Source organism: Protopterus annectens, chromosome 9.part0 (genome assembly GCF_019279795.1).
Source record: "Protopterus annectens isolate FY-2018-M chromosome 9.part0, PAN1.0, whole genome shotgun sequence".
NCBI classification, from domain to species: domain Eukaryota; kingdom Metazoa; phylum Chordata; order Ceratodontiformes; family Protopteridae; genus Protopterus; species Protopterus annectens.
In genome coordinates this window covers 1,934,608,975-1,934,626,181 of record NC_056743.1, presented here as the reverse complement: position 1 = coordinate 1,934,626,181, position 17,207 = coordinate 1,934,608,975, and the positions used below count along the sequence as shown (strand labels likewise).

At 41.6% G+C, this 17,207-nt stretch overlaps 1 protein-coding gene across 1 annotated transcript in view; it reads right to left on the bottom strand.

Annotated features, from left to right (window-relative positions):
- The window catches only part of HOOK2 (hook microtubule tethering protein 2), a gene marked incomplete in the record, with an annotated part of 1,827,100 nt that overhangs the window by 1,201,339 nt on the left and 608,554 nt on the right, over nucleotides 1–17,207 (bottom strand).

Genomic DNA, 17,207 nt, shown 5'->3' with positions numbered 1-17,207 from the left:
CAATCCAGCTTTTTTTTCTAATCCCGTTTGTTGCCAAACAGGCGGTCTTGGTTTAAGGGAGCATCCAGTAATTTAGCTTTAACATGATCTGGCAAAGATTGCTCCTTAAGCCAAGCATGCCTTCTAATTACAGACCCAGTGACAGCAGCCCTGCAAGATACCGCTAATAAATCAAAACCACATTGCAAAGTATGTTTTCCCACTTGTTCAGCAGAACGCATTAAATCCTGTAATTCGTTAATTTCAGCACAATCAGGAATCAACATAATTTTCTGTTTAAGCAATCCAATATGATGTTGCTGATACTTCAACATATGAAACTGGCAGTTTAAGGCCCTAATGGCTAACGTTGCAGAAGTGTATACCTTCTTACCCCATCTATCCAGCGCCCTGGAATCTCTATCAGAGGGGGTTGGATTTTTGGCAGTAGTGGCCTTAATCCCCTTGGGTCCCTGTGAAATGGTCTCAGGATCTGCAGTAGGATTTTTAGAAAGGAGCTTGGGTATTTACAGGGTACCTGACTCTTATCAGGTTTTCTGGGGGAAGGAGGTAAAGTGTCAGGGGCCAGGCTAGATTCAGAGAAGGAATCATCTACAACATCCAGTACAGGAGGGATAGCTAAAGGCCTGTGTTGAGGCAGGAGTAAGAATTCCCTAAGCCTCTTTTTGGAGTCAGAGAAATCCTGGCTTTCCCAGCGGAAATGCTGCCCAAGAGTATACAAGGTTTCACCAAAAGAGAAATCCTCCGGAGGGGAAGCAGAGGGAATGGAGTCCTCTGCATCAGAATCCTCATAGGTAGATAAGGGCAAATCCTGGTTATCAGAAAAAACAAATTTCAGAATCCTGATCAGAAGAATCCGAAGGAAAATCAATTCTAGGTCTCTTAGTGGGAAAAGGGTGGCTTCCCCTGATTAGAGTTATAAGGTCTTCAGCCATTCTTATTTGTTTTTTAAGCATAGGGGCCTGACCATGCGGTCTGGACGTCTGTTTTCTAGGCATGGATCGAATTTTAGGCCTTGAAGAAGATTGTGTCAGTTTAATATGCAAGTCAGTAGGTCTGAATACACCCTCAGAAGCCGGTGCCTGCACAGCGACTCCGGACCCATCAAAGGTAGAGACATCCGCAGGTTCCACAGTCGAAGCATCATCTCTCGGCATACCGGACTCCGAATGGGTCTCAGTAGAGGCCTACGAATCTGAAGTAGTGGGTATCTGAGGCTGTGAAAGCACCTGAGTACCGGCGAACTGGTGACTATCTTAGGAGAAGCGTCAGCAGCTTTGGACTTATGTGGTCCATCTCTGTCTTTATCTTTGCATTTTTTAGGACGGTCGGTAGTCAGGTGGCTTACCGAAACAATTTCTGGATAACTGAACAGAGTACCAAAATATTTAGATGCGAAAACGAACCTTACGACGAATAGTACGAGGATTAAATACGGCACAAAACCGACAGCGAGGTACGTTGTGGTCTGGGCCTAGGCAAGGGATACAGTACAAATGAAAATCTTTATGAGGTATTTGCTTTCCACAAGAAATGCAATTAACTTTTACTGACATCAGTTTAGAGCAAGAAAAAGGTTCCCCAACAGGGTACATAACTTAGTTGAAGACTTCAGATCAGAAACTCGAAAACGAAAATTTCAGGAGTTGGCCGACTGGCACTTGCGAACTGCTTCTGCTTCAGGCACCGCACGGCAAGAAAGACTGATAAAATGGTGTCGGCTGCATGCTTTATACCCCTGACGACCCGATGTCATGGAAGACGAGACAGCAACCGACGCAGGACCCAAAACTTTGATATTCAGGCCAAATGTGATGACTGCAACAGTGAAAGACAAAAAATATCCTCCGGCTCAGGGGAGAACCTTGGGGACCTGAGCCAAGGGGAAGCAGGCCTGGAAACAGGCTTAGTCTTCAGTGGGGGGCTGGCCTCCGACAAGCAGTCAGGGAAGAACTTGCGAGGACAGTCTTTCTTCGCCTTATCCCTTCCCTGGAACTCTTGGCGGGAGGGTGAGTCCTAGAGGCTCTGGAAGGGGAAGAAGCAGCAGCAGATGCTTTCTTTGACGGTGAAGGTGGTACATCCGTCCCAGCAGTGGAGGGCAATAGGCCCTTGACAATTAGTTTGTCCCACCTGTACTTAAGTGCTCTGGGGTTAAACCCAGTGCAAATAGGACAGGGGGACTGGAGGTGAGGCACCCCCAAATAAACCACACACAATGTGTGGCCATCCGCCGGGTAAGCTTATGGCCACACACACTGCATCTTTAGAATCCAGGTTTCGGGGCATCCGCCATGCCTAAACTGGATCAGAAGATGGACACAGACACAGTAGGAAAGAGAAGAGGGGAGGAAGATAGAAAAGCCTACAAGAAAAACAAGCTACAAAAAACCCGTCAAGTATAGGAAAGGTTTAGAGAGACGAGAATAATCAGAAAGTCAAACATTTCACAAAATTTTCACTTATCAATGTATTGGAGCTCGAACCACATTGCTTCCTCTGTCAGCAAACGAGATCTGAAGCGAGACGGGGGCATTATGGGTAGGGGAGGACCAAGGAGCTCAGAGCCGTAGCTAGAAAATGCAGCAGTGTCGGATCCGATATGGATCCGAGGACCCACAGATTGAAGACCAAATGAAGTAAACTACTTCAGATCAGTCAATCAATCAAAAAATAAGCCAGAAAAGGAAAAGAAAAAAATTTGGTCTGGGAAGAATCTTGCATCTGTTCAACAAAAAGCAGTTAAAAGTTCTGCATTGGCACAGAAGTCTTCCAGTAACTCAGTGTAAAAAATCCATCAAATGTACTTGGAGGTATTTAAAAAGATCCGAAATACTTGCATTCCCCCCCATAAGTATGGCAGCCAATCAAGTGAACATGTTTATTACAGTTTCTACTAACGAAGCTATACATAGCATCCAAATGGTTGGATAGATTGACAATTACATGGGAAGAATTCAAAAAGATGGCTATTAAACATTTGTTAACGCATAAACTGGTAATAGACAAGGAAAAAAGGAACTAGTCATCTGGAATTATGGGAATAAGTATTTAACACAGTTTTATTCTAGTTAAAAGTGACAATCCTCACTGACATTCCAACTTATTTTATATCTAAAAAGTACAAAGCACGCTGTTGAACCACTTGGTGAATGTTCCGTTCCACAAACGGAACAAAAAATCATAAATGTGGAAAAAATATGTATGAAACGGAACAAACCAAGCCTCGATACTGATGTCAACGTATAAAAAGTCTTTTATTGTACAAAGATAAGTGCTTTCGCATCCAAGCTTCTTCAGATCAAACAATAAATAAGACCATCTATTCTTAATTATATACTAAAGTCAATTATTACAAAAACCAATCACAGAAATCACTTAAAGTTCTTAGTGTGATAAAATGACACAAACTAAAAATTATATATCTATATAAAACCTATAAACTCAGGACCTCAAACATGCCTTCTAACATATATAAAATCTAGATTATATATATATTTAAAATACATATATAAAACATAAAATAGTATTTTAAAGTGCAATTTCATAATGAAGTATTCATTTCCTGTGAAGTTACAAAACTTCAACATGTTCATGTCTAGCTTCAAATGAATATAGACATTTAAATTGATAATTAGAAAACATAATATTTCTCAGAAAAAACGGCCAAAATAGATAAATAGATTTATATAACCTTTTGAAAGGCATGCACAAATCACTTTATATGTCTGTGCTTATTTAAAAGAGGCTTGATACTAGCTCGTTCGTTGAGCCCCTTTCCCCTATCTGCCCTGAGTAAAATTATCCAGTTATTTTCTATGTACTCAGTGTGATTTTTGATATCACCTTGTCGCATAGTAGTGGGGATGACTTGTAATACCTGAAATTTAAAAGTATGTGCATTTCCTGCATTAGCTACATGCTTAGCTAGGGCATTGTGAAATAGAAAATAACTGGATAATTTTACTCAGGGCAGATAGGGGAAAGGGGCTCAACGAACGAGCTAGTATCAAGCCTCTCTTAAATAAGCACAGACATATAAAGTGATTTGTGCATGCCTTTCAAAAGGTTATATAAATCTATTTATTTATTTATTTATTTAGGCCGTTTTTTTCTGAGAAATATTATGTTTTCTAATTATCAATTTAAATGTCTATATTCATTTGAAGCTAGACATGAACATGAAGTTTTGTAACTTCACAGGAAATTAATACTTAATTATGAAATTGCACTTTAAAATACTATTTTATGTTTTATATATGTATTTTAAATATATATATATATATATATATATATATATATATATATATATATATATATATATATTCTAGATTTTATATATGTTAGAAGGCATGTTTATGAGGTCCTGAGTTTATAGGTTTTATATAGATATATAATTTTTAGTTTATTGTGTGTCAATTTATCACTAAGAACTTAAGTGATTTCTGCGATTGTTTTTTGTAATAATTGACTTTAGTATATAATTAAGAATAGATGGTCTTATTTATTGTTTGATCTGAAGAAGCTTGGATGCGAAAGCGCTTATCTTTGTACAATAAAAGACTTTTTATACGTTGACATCAGTATCGAGGCTTGGTTTGTTCCGTTTCATACATATTTTTTCCACATTTATTTTATATCTAGATGTATAACTGCCCCCATTGCTTATCATACAGATGCAATATACAAACTATTTTACATACGTATGTTCTGTTTGGTTGAATGGCACAACTGTAAATTAATGTATATATAGTTATTTGTTGGTATGCTCTAAACTTATATTTAATACCACTAATGTACAAAAATTTTGTTTAAAAGGAGTTAATGTAATACAAAACAAAGTTTTTGGAAAAAAATATCTGAAAAACTTGAGGAATATACAAGGTCAAATAACAAAAGGTTGGAAGAGATAAGAAGCTTTAAGTAGCTATTCAGATGAATTAAAAAAAAAAAAAACAGCAAACATTAACGGCGGGAATGAAAAAAGGCCATTCGAGCACAAAGATCCTCAGAGAAAAGAGGTTTCAAAAACAGAATTAAGAGTACGCAGAGAAAATGAGATTTTCTGTGGTACCAAAGAATATGGGACCATAGTGCATTAATTTTAAGAAAGTACAAATAAGCAACTCGACCGGTGCTCCACAGCAAGATATGTAACTGAGAGGGCACATCATGTGTAAACACAATCTTGCCATGAGAAAGCAGAAAGACATACATTTTAAAGAGGCAATTACATGAGCAAAAAGAGTTGCTCCTTAGAAAACTGTGGTAGAAAGGAACAATATTAAAAAGTTGGGACAGCACAGTGTTTATGGAAAATGATTATTCACTGTACACCAGGTAGTAGAACAGATTACGTTTATCCCAACAAACAGAGAATGTTGAAACGTGTGTGAAATTACAGCTGCTGTATCTACCCATCTTCAAAATACTTTTTCCTTGTGGATCAAACATTTTCTGATGCAGAACTGGCTAAGGGGCATAAATGTTAGTCAGGAAATAGAAGCGCGCTGTGCTTCTTGTGCTAACAAAACCCTACACAGAGACTTTTTCAATGAAAAAAACTTGAATGACAATTAAACGCACACGCACGCGCACAAAAAAATCAGGAGCACATTGGATGTGAACTAAAGACTGGGGTTGGCAGATATAGAGGATCTAGATGACCAGTAGCACTGTAAAACTAGTGAATATATGGGAAATGGGACACTAAATAATAAAAGCATAAAAAGGACACTGAATGGAGGGAAGAACTAAGTAAAAAGTACAGTTGTGTACCTACCATAAATGTAGATGTTAGAGTGTATTCACTGTTGCAGTCATTACACTTGGGTTATCCTGCTGGCAGGCTACCCACAGTCGGCCTGAATTCCAAAGTCCTGGTCCGGCATCGGCTGCTGTCGCCTCTTCCCTGACGTCAGTGCACCAGGAGCATAAAAGATGCAGCCGACGCCATTTTCTTCAGTTTTTCTTGCCCCAGATGATGTCAGGTGCCCCCAAAAGGGTAGGCTGTAAAAATTATGATCATAAAAAAGCATGCACATAACCTTCATCTACAAACAAATACACCACATAGGTTGTATAGAACAGATAGGTACAGGTAAGTCCCAGCAAAGAAAAAGGGGGATGGTGGGAGGGTAACCTGGACTGCAACAGTGAATACACATCTACATTTATGGTAGGTACACAACTGTACTATGTTCATCGTGTTTCACTGTTGCAGTCATTACACTTGGGTTGAATCCCAAAGCTGAGGTTGGGCGGCTGGGCCTAAATAGAGTTTGGAGTGGCTATGAGGCCCTGCAGAACTGCAGTGGCAAAGCCTGCTCTGGATTTCGAGTAGAGACGTAAATGGTAGTGTTTTGTAAAAGTGTGCACTGAAGTCCATGTTGCAGCCTTCAAAATATCCTTGGTTGGTACTCCTCTGAGGAAGGCTGCTGAAGTGGTTGCTGCTCTGGTAGAATGTGGCCTAATGCCCTTGGGCAATGATTTGCCATGTTGTGAATAGCAGAAACGAATGCAGTGGCCTATCCATTTTGAAATAGTCTGCTTTGAAATGGCTTTTCCTTGGGAACCTGCAGCATATGCCACTAAGATGCTCAGATTTTCTGAAGGCTTTAGTCTTGTCCAAGTAAAAGCGTAGCTGTCTATGTCCAAAGTATGCAGAAGTTTCTCCCCCTTATTCTGTGGGTTTGGATAAAAGGTAGGCAAATGTATGGTTTGGTTAAGAGCCACGCTGGACACTACCTTAGGCATAAATGTCAGGTTTGTCCTTAGAGAAACCCCGTCCTGATGGAAAATAATAAAAGGTTCCACAGCCATTAGTGCCTGTAACTCAGACTCTTCTTGCTAAAGTTATTGCTAGAAGAGCAGCAGTTTTCCATGACAAGTATTTTATCTCTGCTGTGTTGGCTGGTTCAAAAAGAGGCAGTGTGAGTTTTTCCAAGACAAAATTGAGTTCCCATGTAGGTATTGGAGCTCTCCTTGGAGGTCTTATGTTTTTGGCCCCTCTGAGAAACTGTCTTAGCAGTGGATGAGAAAAAATAGGTGGGTCCCTATTGTAATAAGCTGAAACGGCAGAGGCATGGATCTTAATTGATGAGAAGGATAGGCCTTTGTCCAGCATCTCAGTCAGGTATTGCAAAATCTGAGGAATATTTGGTTCAAGAGAGTCAATTCCCTGTGCTTGGTTCCAAGCATAGAATCTCTTCCATTTGCCTGCATAAGATTTTCTGGTGCTGGGCCTCCTGGCCTCCAAAATAACATCCATAACTGCTTTAGAGAGAGGTGTGTTCTGAATGATTACATTATCCGCCATGCAGCCAGATTTAGGGTTCTGAGTTGGCTGCGTAGGATCTGATTGTTCTGTTGGGTCAGCAAATGAGGTATTAGAGGCAATGTCCAAGCTGGGCCTTGAGACAAGCTCTTCAGGATTGGGTACCAGTGCTGGCATGGCCAGTCTGGGGCAATCATTTTTGGCTTCTCTTGTCTGACCTTTAGGAGTACCTTGGAGAGGAGAGGCAGAGGAGGGAAGGCATATACTGTAAGGGCTTTCCAGCTGAATGAAAGGGCGTCCACTTTCCATGCTTGCTTGTGATAAGTCAGAGTGCAAAATCTGTGTAGCTGGCAGTTGTGAGGGGAAGCGAATAGATGTCTGGGCATCCCCATTTCCTTGTTATGTTGAAGATTTGTGGGTCCAGTTTCCACCAGTGAGGATCCATGAGGTTTCTGCTTAGTCTGCCAAAGTATTTGTCTTTCCTGGCAGGAATTGTGCTTGCAGATGTACTTGATAAGTCAATGCTGTGCTTCACAAAGTCATGGCTTGCCTGCAGAGGGGGTAGGAATGTGTGCCCCCTTGCTTGTTTATGTACCACATGACTGTAGTATTGTATGTCTTTATCAGTAGTTGTCCTGGATGAAGTAGGTCCTTGAAGGCAGTCAGGGCATTTTGTACAGCCAGCATCTCTCTGATTGATATGAAGATGCATTTGGTTTGTGGGCCATGTGCCCTGAATACATTTTCCTGCCATGTGCGCTCCCCAAGCACAATCTAATGCATCTGTTAGTGTTTGCCTGGCAGTGGGTAAGGTGAATGGCTGTCCTTTGTTGTGGTGACAGGCCTGTGCCTACCACTGAAATTCCTATTGCAGGCAGGGAATGAGAGTAATTACTGTTTCCAGGCTGTGGCAATGTTGAGTCCAAACACTTTTTAGATACCACTGTAGTTTCCTCATATGCAGTCTTGCATATGGAATTAGTAGAATGCAGGATGCCATGTAGCCCAGAGCCTGCAGAACTTTTCTTGCAGATAACTGGGTCTTTGTTGCCATGTCTTTGAAGTAAGAAGTCAGATGCCTTTGTTTGTCTGGCGTGAGAAGCCATCTGGGCAGTTGTATTTAAGCTTGCACCCAGGAATATTATCTCTTGAGAGGGTACTAGTTTTGATTTCTTTTCATTTACTGTGTACCCTAGGCAAATTAGTAATCTTTTTACAAACGCCAGATGCTGTAGTAGAATATCTTTGTCCTTTGCTTAAATAAGGCAGTGATCCAAGTAGGGGTATATTTGAATTCCTCTGTCTGCAAAATGCAATTACTGGTGCCAGGCATTTTGTGAAGACCCTGGGCACAGTAGATAAGCCAAAGGCAGTGCAGAGAATTGGTTGTGCAATAAGCCAGCTATGAATCTGAGGTATCTTCTCATAGGTTCATAGGTTAGTACTAGGCTATCTGCCCCAGGGCATTTATAAGCCTAGCCAGAGTGTATGTGGCTTACACCACCCCTTAGGATGAGAATACTACGCCCTTTTAGGGCTTAGTTTACTATGCCTCTGTCTAGTAGTGACAGAGATGACCCCCGGGGTAAACCTACGATCTCCCATCCACTCGTCGAGATTTCTCTTGAATAGAGTCAGTGCGGGGCTCTGCCTAACATGGACTGGGATTCTGTTCCAGAGTGTAGGGAGCCTCTGGGTTATGAATCTGTCCCTCCAGCACGTTCTATTTATTTCTGTGTTGAGGTTTAAGTCACTTGTTCTCGTGGCTCTGATGGATTTGGATTTTCTGAGGTGGAGCATGTCCATTAATTCAGGATTGGACATGGCCTTGTACGTCAGGCGATCACCTCTGAGTAGGCGGTATGCGATTGAATAGAGCTGGAGTTTTTTCAGTCGGGCAGCATATGACATATGTTTAAGACCCTTTATCCTCTTGGTGAGGAACTTTTGGGGTCTTTCCAACTGCTGCAGGTGTCGGGTGAGATGCATCCCAAATGGGGCATTGTACTCAATCACTGGCCTGATAAGAGAAGAGTACAGGGGCACAATGACCTCTCTTGATCTAGATGTGAAACCCTTCATGATAAGGTGGGCAATATAGAAGGTCTTCCTAACCACTTTGGCAATGTGAGTGTCAAATGAGAGGTTACTGTCAACCTGGGTCCCTGATTACCTCTTCCGTACTTAATGGATTACCGCCTATGTGGTAATTTGTCGGTACCTTGTTTTTCCCAAAGGGTATGACTATACATTTTTTGTCGTTCAGCTTAAGGCCATGGCTCTGGCACCAATTATCCGTTTCTATGAGGCCTCTCTGAAGGATGTTTGTGTCCGCTGGAGTATCATTATGGCGCCCAGTTTGCAGTCATCTGCGAACTTTGTCAGCCACAATCTTCCTATGTTTGCCTGTACCTCGGAAAAATAAATGCCGAACAAGAGGGGTCCCAGGACTGAGCCCTGTGGGACACCGCTTGTGACTGGCTTAGAGTCTGACATAGCTCCAGCAACTCTGACCCTGTGGGTTCTGTCCTTGAGCCAGTTTGCAACCCATCTTGTGACATATGGGTTTACATTTAAGCTGGTGAGTTTGTCTGATGCCCGAGTGGGGTATTGTGTCAACGGCTTTTGCAAGGTCAAGGTAGGCTGTGTGAACTGCCTTACCCTCATCAATGGCCTTAGTGACTGTTTCAAAAAAGTCGACCAAGTTCAAAAGGCAGGATCTGCCCTTGACAAAGCCAAATTGGGTAGGATCCAATGTCTGTAGGTCCCCAATGTCTTTGTTTATGAGTTCCATAATGATCCTCTCCATAGCTTTGCAGACCAGTCTTGTCAAGCTTATGGGGCGGTAATTTCCAGGGTCCATAGAAGCACCGCCTTTGTGAAGTGGGACCGCTGTTGCCGTACGCCACTCTTTGGGTACGTATCCTGTAGTAAGGCTAAGATTAAACAGCAGCCTTATGTGTGGGTTTAGTTCCTCTTGGAGTTCATGTAGCACACAGCCCGGGACACCATCCGGTCCCATTGATGCTGTGTTTTTAGCTTTAGAGAGGGCGGCTCTCACCTGGGCATCTGAGATGTTAGGGAGGCTACACTCTGCTGGGATAGTTATTTCTCCTTTTGGGGGGGAGGGGGAGGAGAAATTTGCACTGAACCTGTCTGCCAGAATGTTGGCAATGTCAGTGGGTTCAGTGTATTTTGTGTCATTTTGGACTAACTCTGAGCATATCTGGGAGTTTCCACCCAGGTTTCTAACATAGCTAAAGGCCTTGTGATTGTCTTGTGTCTTTTGCGATTTTTCTCTCAAAGTTGGCCTTGGATGATTTTATGAGTGATCGTAGTTTTTTGCTAGTACTGATCAGAGATGCCTTCCCTTTTAGGGATTTTGCTCTGTCATGTAGTAGCTTCCTCCTCCTGTTGTAAAGTTTGTTTATGGCTGGGGTCCACCAGACCGGGCGCCTGCCTTTGGGGGAATGGGTCTTGGTTTTATTTGGGATTGCATGATCCATGCATTCTTGAAGGTGCCCATAGAAGGCATTTGCAAAGGATTCAGCAGTGTGGGTTGTAGTTTCCACTAGCCCAGGGGCCTTGAAAGATACCACTTCAGTCTTAAGAAGTGTGAAGTTTGCTTTTGAGAACTTCTTCACTGTGGTCTTTTGTGCAGGCGGTGGGGGCGGGATGTGGATTTCCAATGAGATTAATTTATGGTCTGATCTTACCAAGGAGGGATGTACTTCCGGTGTGGAGCATTTTGTCCCCATGTTTGTGATGATCAGGTCTAGTATATTGTCTCCTCTTGTGGGAATGGTGACTAGTTGTTCCATTGCATTTGAGTTTATGAATTCTAGGAACCTTTGGGCTAGGGTGTTGGGGCTTGAGTAATGTTCCCAGTCTATGTTTGGGTAGTTGAATTCTCCCAAAATGATGGTATTTGGAGAGACATTCATACTCTCCAGTGTCTTCAGGAAGGCTGTGTGGGGTTCCTGAGTTTGAGAGGGTGGTCTGTAGCATGCTACAAACTGTAAGGCAGTTTTGCCTATGGTTAGTTGCACCTGGATAGTCTCCGATGCTTCGTGCGTTGCCACTAACCTGGAGGTGTGGGTATCTTTGATGAAAATGGATACTCCCCCTCCTTTTGTGGTTCGGTCCAAGTTTTGGGGCCGGAAAGCATGATTGGGACATGCAGGTATGCCCCTGAGGTCCAAAGTTACAAGCCAAGCCTTCTTAATGTGACCAATAACCTGTATAATTCAATTGAAAAAATCGTTTGGGGGAAAAATATAAAAAACAAAAAACGTACAATAAGCAGGTTGCATAAGTGTGCACACCCTTAAACTAATACTTTGTTGAAGCACCTTTTGATTTAATTACAGCATTCGGTCTTCTTGGGTAGGAGTCTAGCAGTATGGCACATCTTGATTTGGCAATACTTGCTCACTCTTCCTTGCAAAAGCACTCCAAATCTGTCAGATTGCGAGGGCATCTCTTGTGCACAGCCCTCTTCAGGTCACCCCACAGTTTTTTACTGGATTTGCGTCTGGGCTCTGGCTGGGCCATTCCAAAACCAACTTTCTTCTGGTGAAGCCATTGTTTTGCTGATTTGGATGTATGCTTGGGGTCATTTTGTGCTGAAAGGTGAAACTCCTCTTCATCTTCAGCTTTCTAACAGACGCCTGAAGGCTTTGGGCCAAAAGTGACTGGTATTTGGAACTGTTAATTCCTTCCACCTTGACTAAAGCCCCAGTTCCAGCTGAAAAGCAACACCAAAGCATGATACTGCCACCACCATGCTTCACTGTGGGGATGGTGTTCTTTTGGTGATGCTAAGTGTTTTTTGCGCTAAATGTACTTTTAGAATTGTGGCCAAAAGTTAAGACATTGGTCTCATCAGACCAAAACACATTTTCCCACTTGCTTTTGGGTGACTATGTATTGTTTTGCAAATTTTAGCTGGGTCTGAATGTTTTCCTGTGTAAGAAAAGGCTTCCATCTTGCAACCCTACCCATAGTCCAGACATATGGACAATATGGGAGATGGTTGTGTACATGTGAAAACAAATACTTGCCAAAAATTCCTGCAGCTCCTTCAGTGTTGCTGTAGGTCTCTTGACAGCCTCCCTTACCAGTTTTCATCTTGTGTTTTCATCAATTTTGGAGGGACGTCCAGTTCTTTGCAACATCACTGTTGTCCCATATTTTCTCCACTTTTTGATGACAGTCTTCACTGTGTTCCTTGGCATATCCAATGCTGTGGAAATTTTTTGTACCCTTCTCCTGACTTGACGCCCAACAATAATGAGATTCCTTTCATGCTTTGTAAGCTCTCTGTGAACCATGGCTTTTGCCGTACCACGCAACTCTGTAAATGTCCGGAAAATCCTACTACAACAGCTGAACTTTTATTTGTGGTTAATCAGCGTATCTCTAACTGATGGCAGGGTGTGTACCCAAGAAGACTGAATGCTGTAATTAAATCAAAAGGTACTTCAATAAAGTATTAGTTTATGGGTGTGCACACTTATGCAACCAGCTTATTGTACGTTTGTTTTTTATATTTTTTTCCCCCAACAGCTTTGTTTTTCAAATTGTACAGGTTATAGGTCACATTAAAGGTGGGAAAAGTATCAAAATGATTTACTGTGGTCTTTTTTTAGATCACAAAAACCTAGCATTTTAACAGGGGTGTGCAAACTTTTTATATCCACTGTAAATGTAAGTTTGCCTATGTCACAAGTGATAATTCAATAAAATGTTTTTTTTAAAGAGAAGTTGTGGATAAATACAGTAGAGCTTCTGAGCCAAAACCAACTATCTCCACACAGTCTTCCAAAGTTTTTGGGTAAGAAAAATCAAAGTCTGAATATGTAAAAGTTATATTCACTTGTACAGGTTTTTTGAGCTTCTAGCCCACTCGTGTGAAAACTATTCTTTACTGTCCACTGTAATCACTGAATGGTTGAAAAGTGTATCCTCTGCGTGCAGAAACAAAACAAGATTTTAGAAGTTTTTTACCCGGTTCAATGTATGTTAGATTAGCTGAACAGTTTGATTAGTCAAACTACCCTAGGTCCCAATTAGTTTGGATAACAGACTCTCTACAATAATGAAGGTAAGACAAAAGTGGAATACACCGATTCTCCTCATATAACAAAGTTGCCTAGGATTACCTGATTTGAATGATTGTGTTACATAGCTGTAAATAATCAGACATCAATAAATCAAAGTGGAGATGGACGATGAAAAAATAGAGGGCTGAAAAAAGGATAAAATAGGATTTTAGAGGCAGGTTCTTAAAAAGAATTATGTTAGGGCAGTTAAGGATATATAGGAAGACAGTAAACAAAAGAAAATACAATAATCGAGAAACTGGAAGATGTAAACTATGGAAATGGATAGTAAGGTGCAAAACTTAAAAAGTTTTTAGTCCCTTTAGTTTCATATACAGATCATAGGTTGGTACTAGGCTATTGGCCTTAGGGCCTATACAAGCCTAGCCATAACAATTCCCTGGCTATTTCTTCCCACATTATTTACTTTCCTGGACCCCTGTCTAGCAGGGCAACGGACGTGATCCCCGGGGTGAATTTCCTTTCTCCCATCCAATCATCAAGGTTCCTTTTGAAGAGGGCCAAAGAGGCACACTGCTTGACATGTACGGGTCTGATTCAGAGTCAAAGGAAAGCCAGAACCTGTCCCAGAATGCAATAAGTATAAGGCAGGGACACAATACTGCATGGGGTGTCCTCCCATTTCAAAATATGCATGCATACTCAGCATGCACAGCTATGGCCAGTCTAGAGGAGCAGTGTTCCTCTACAGCATAGTCATCATGATGTGGGAGGGAAGTGAAGCACAAGCAATATTACACGTGGACAAAGGGAAGACATGTAGACCTAACAATGAAGGCAATACAGCCAAGAACTGAACTGCAGAATCCGGTGTCATGAGGCAGCAAACCCAACTGCTGAATGTAATAAGCTATCAGTAAAAAGCAATCACCCATCTGCAGGATACACAGAATGTGCCTGCCGAAAAATGTCATGCAAACTTCACAATAAGATAATAAAGGTCAGACAAAAGCAAGCATCCCTCATGTATCTACAGATATAACTGCAAAACAATAAAATGCAACTTTCATGGGACCACACAACATAGGTGGTGGATTCAGAGAAGAAATGGAAAAAAATTATCCAACCCAGTCATTTCAGGTTAAACAAAATGTTAGCATGTGGACACATCTCTGACCTGTAGCAACAAGCTATAGTGGTATCAATTTGAAGGGGTGTCACGTAAGACCCAAACACTTTTAGACCAATGAGCCAGATAATTATTATTCTGTGTAAAATCATGGAGAGGGTCATAATGGAGTTTATTCAAAATGACCGATCAGGCCTACTTCTGTTATATATGGAGGAAAACAGTACAGGTTTGTTATGGCGAGATCTTGCCTCTTGAATCTTGCTGAATTCTTTGAACTAACAGCAACAAGTGAATGGCTAGCTGTGGCTATGTCACATTTTGACTTTGTTAATGCTTTGTACACAATTTCACATAATGAGATAATTAGTAAATTAAATGTGTTCAATATCAATGCAAAGAAAACACTGGTCAACTAGGAAGACAAGCCAGGGTAGGGGGTCATCTGCTCACCCTGACAGGAGCTACAGCCAGTGATAGCACCACTTCTGTCTGTACAGGGGCCACTTTTCTCTTTGACTGCATTCCTCGGATAAAGTGGGTAATGGGCTATGGATAACCAAATATGCTGATTTATTGACATTTGATTACCAGAAAAGTCTGACTAGGTAAGTAGCCAATTTTCAGGGGAGGCCCAGAGAGAAAAGCAAAACAATATAAAAACTGCAGTTTAAATAACTGTATTAAATTAGACACCATATGAAAATACGGATTAAGAATAGATACAAGTTATAAGATAATTTAATAGAGAAATTTTAGTCAGTTACTTAAAAGTTAATATAATACAAAGTGAGAGAAAAGCAGGCTTATGGTATACCTGGAGAAAGCTGGGTGGGAGTAGAGAAACGGATAGCTGTAAGGAAGTAAGTGAAGAAGGGAGTGTAAGGAGATGCAAGGTATGAGCAGGTATTTGTTCACATTTAGAGATACGAACAGCGCCAGCTTTTGGCTAGGAAGTCTTTCAGAGGGGTTTTGAAGGCCAGGAGGGAGGGTACTGGCCTGATGGACAGAGATAATGAGTTCCAGGCCTTAGCAGCCTGGTACAAGTACAGACAATGCCCATGGGTAGAGATAATGAGTTCCAGGCCTTAGCAGCACGGTACAAGCACAGACAATGCCCATGGGTAGAGATAATGAGTTCCAGGCCTTAGCAGCACGGTACAAGTACAGACAATGCCCATGGGTAGAGATAATGAGTTCCAGGCCTTAGCAGCACGGTACGAGCACAGAATGCCCATGGGTAGAGATAATGAGTACCAGGCCTTAGCAGCACGGTACGAGCACAGACAATGCCCATGGGTAGAGATAATGAGTTCCAGGCCTTAGCAGCACGGTACAAGTACAGACAATGCCCATGGGTAGAGATAATGAGTTCCAGGCCTTAGCAGCCTGGTACAAGTACAGACAATGCCCAGCAGATCTGACAGGCTTGTGGACAGACAGGAGGCTTTGGTCACTGGATCATACTGTCCAACAGGGAACATAACTGTGAAGAATATTTAGTGCTAGCAAGCAGAAGGATTCTGGATAAATTTATACGTGGTAAGAAGTGGTGTACATCTTAGTTGATGGGGTAGTTGTAACCAATTTAGGCTTTTTAATGCTATAAAGTGGTGGGTTCTGAAAGGGGTATTTGCTGCAAAAATTTAGCAACTTTGTTATATCATAGTTCATGTTTCAGTTCTTGTGATGCCTGAAGGTTAGTAAGGATGGGAGTGCCATAAGGAAGTGCGGGAAGAAGACAGCTAGTGGCAAGTGTAACTTTAGTTGGGTTGATGAGAGCTTTTGGGACTACAAAGCACCTCTTTAAGAGTTTTTCTTATGCAATTTTGTACATGCAGGGCAAATTTAAGGTAATCATCCACTATTGTCCCCAATAATTTGCTATAAGAAGTGACTTCTATAATAGTATTATCAAGAGAGAGTACTTTTTTTCATGGGACAGGAATTTATGGGGAAAAGGATTTTTTGTTTTTAATAGTTGAGCATGAGTTGTGAGAGTTAGAAAGCTACGTCTTAGTGGTTGTAAGCTTCCAGGGTAATTTTTTTTGAAGTGCACCATGTGTGTGGAGGCATACGTGAATGGGGCGTGCCTTCGTTGAAGGTTGTGCATCAGGGCTGGTAACCCGGTATGTAAAAATCCACTACCAATCATTAGCAGACCATAGTTCCGCTGTGGTGACCCCTAACCGGGAAAAGCCGAAAGACACAACCACCACCATGCTGTTAAATGTGCAAATGTGTGTGGCGTCATCTGTGTATGTGTTATGTGGATGTGTGGAGGGTGTTCGTGAGAATGTTAAATAGGAGGGGACCGAGGATAGAAGCCTTATGGTACACCGGGAAGTATGCAGAGAGGATGTAGATCCATTTTACTAGCCAATACCTACTGCATAGGTAGTGTTTGAACCACAGAAGGGTAGGCTGAGAGAGACATAATGAAGACATTCAAATTAGAAGTTTGCTGTGACAAACCATGTCAAAGGTTCTAGACAAGTGTAGAAATAAGGAGGAGACTAGTTTGCAGTTATCGTTAGCTTTACTGTCAGTATCTATACAGGTCATCAATGCAGTGTTGTACTATGGGGAGGATGGAAGCCATGTTGTGTGGGGTTATAGGAGTTCTTCCTGCAGGACATAGTTTAGCAATTGCTTTTGAATACATTTTCAAGTATTTTGGAGAGGGGGATAAGATTCCTATAGGTATGAAGTTTTTAAATGTCTGTTGAATTTCCTCCTT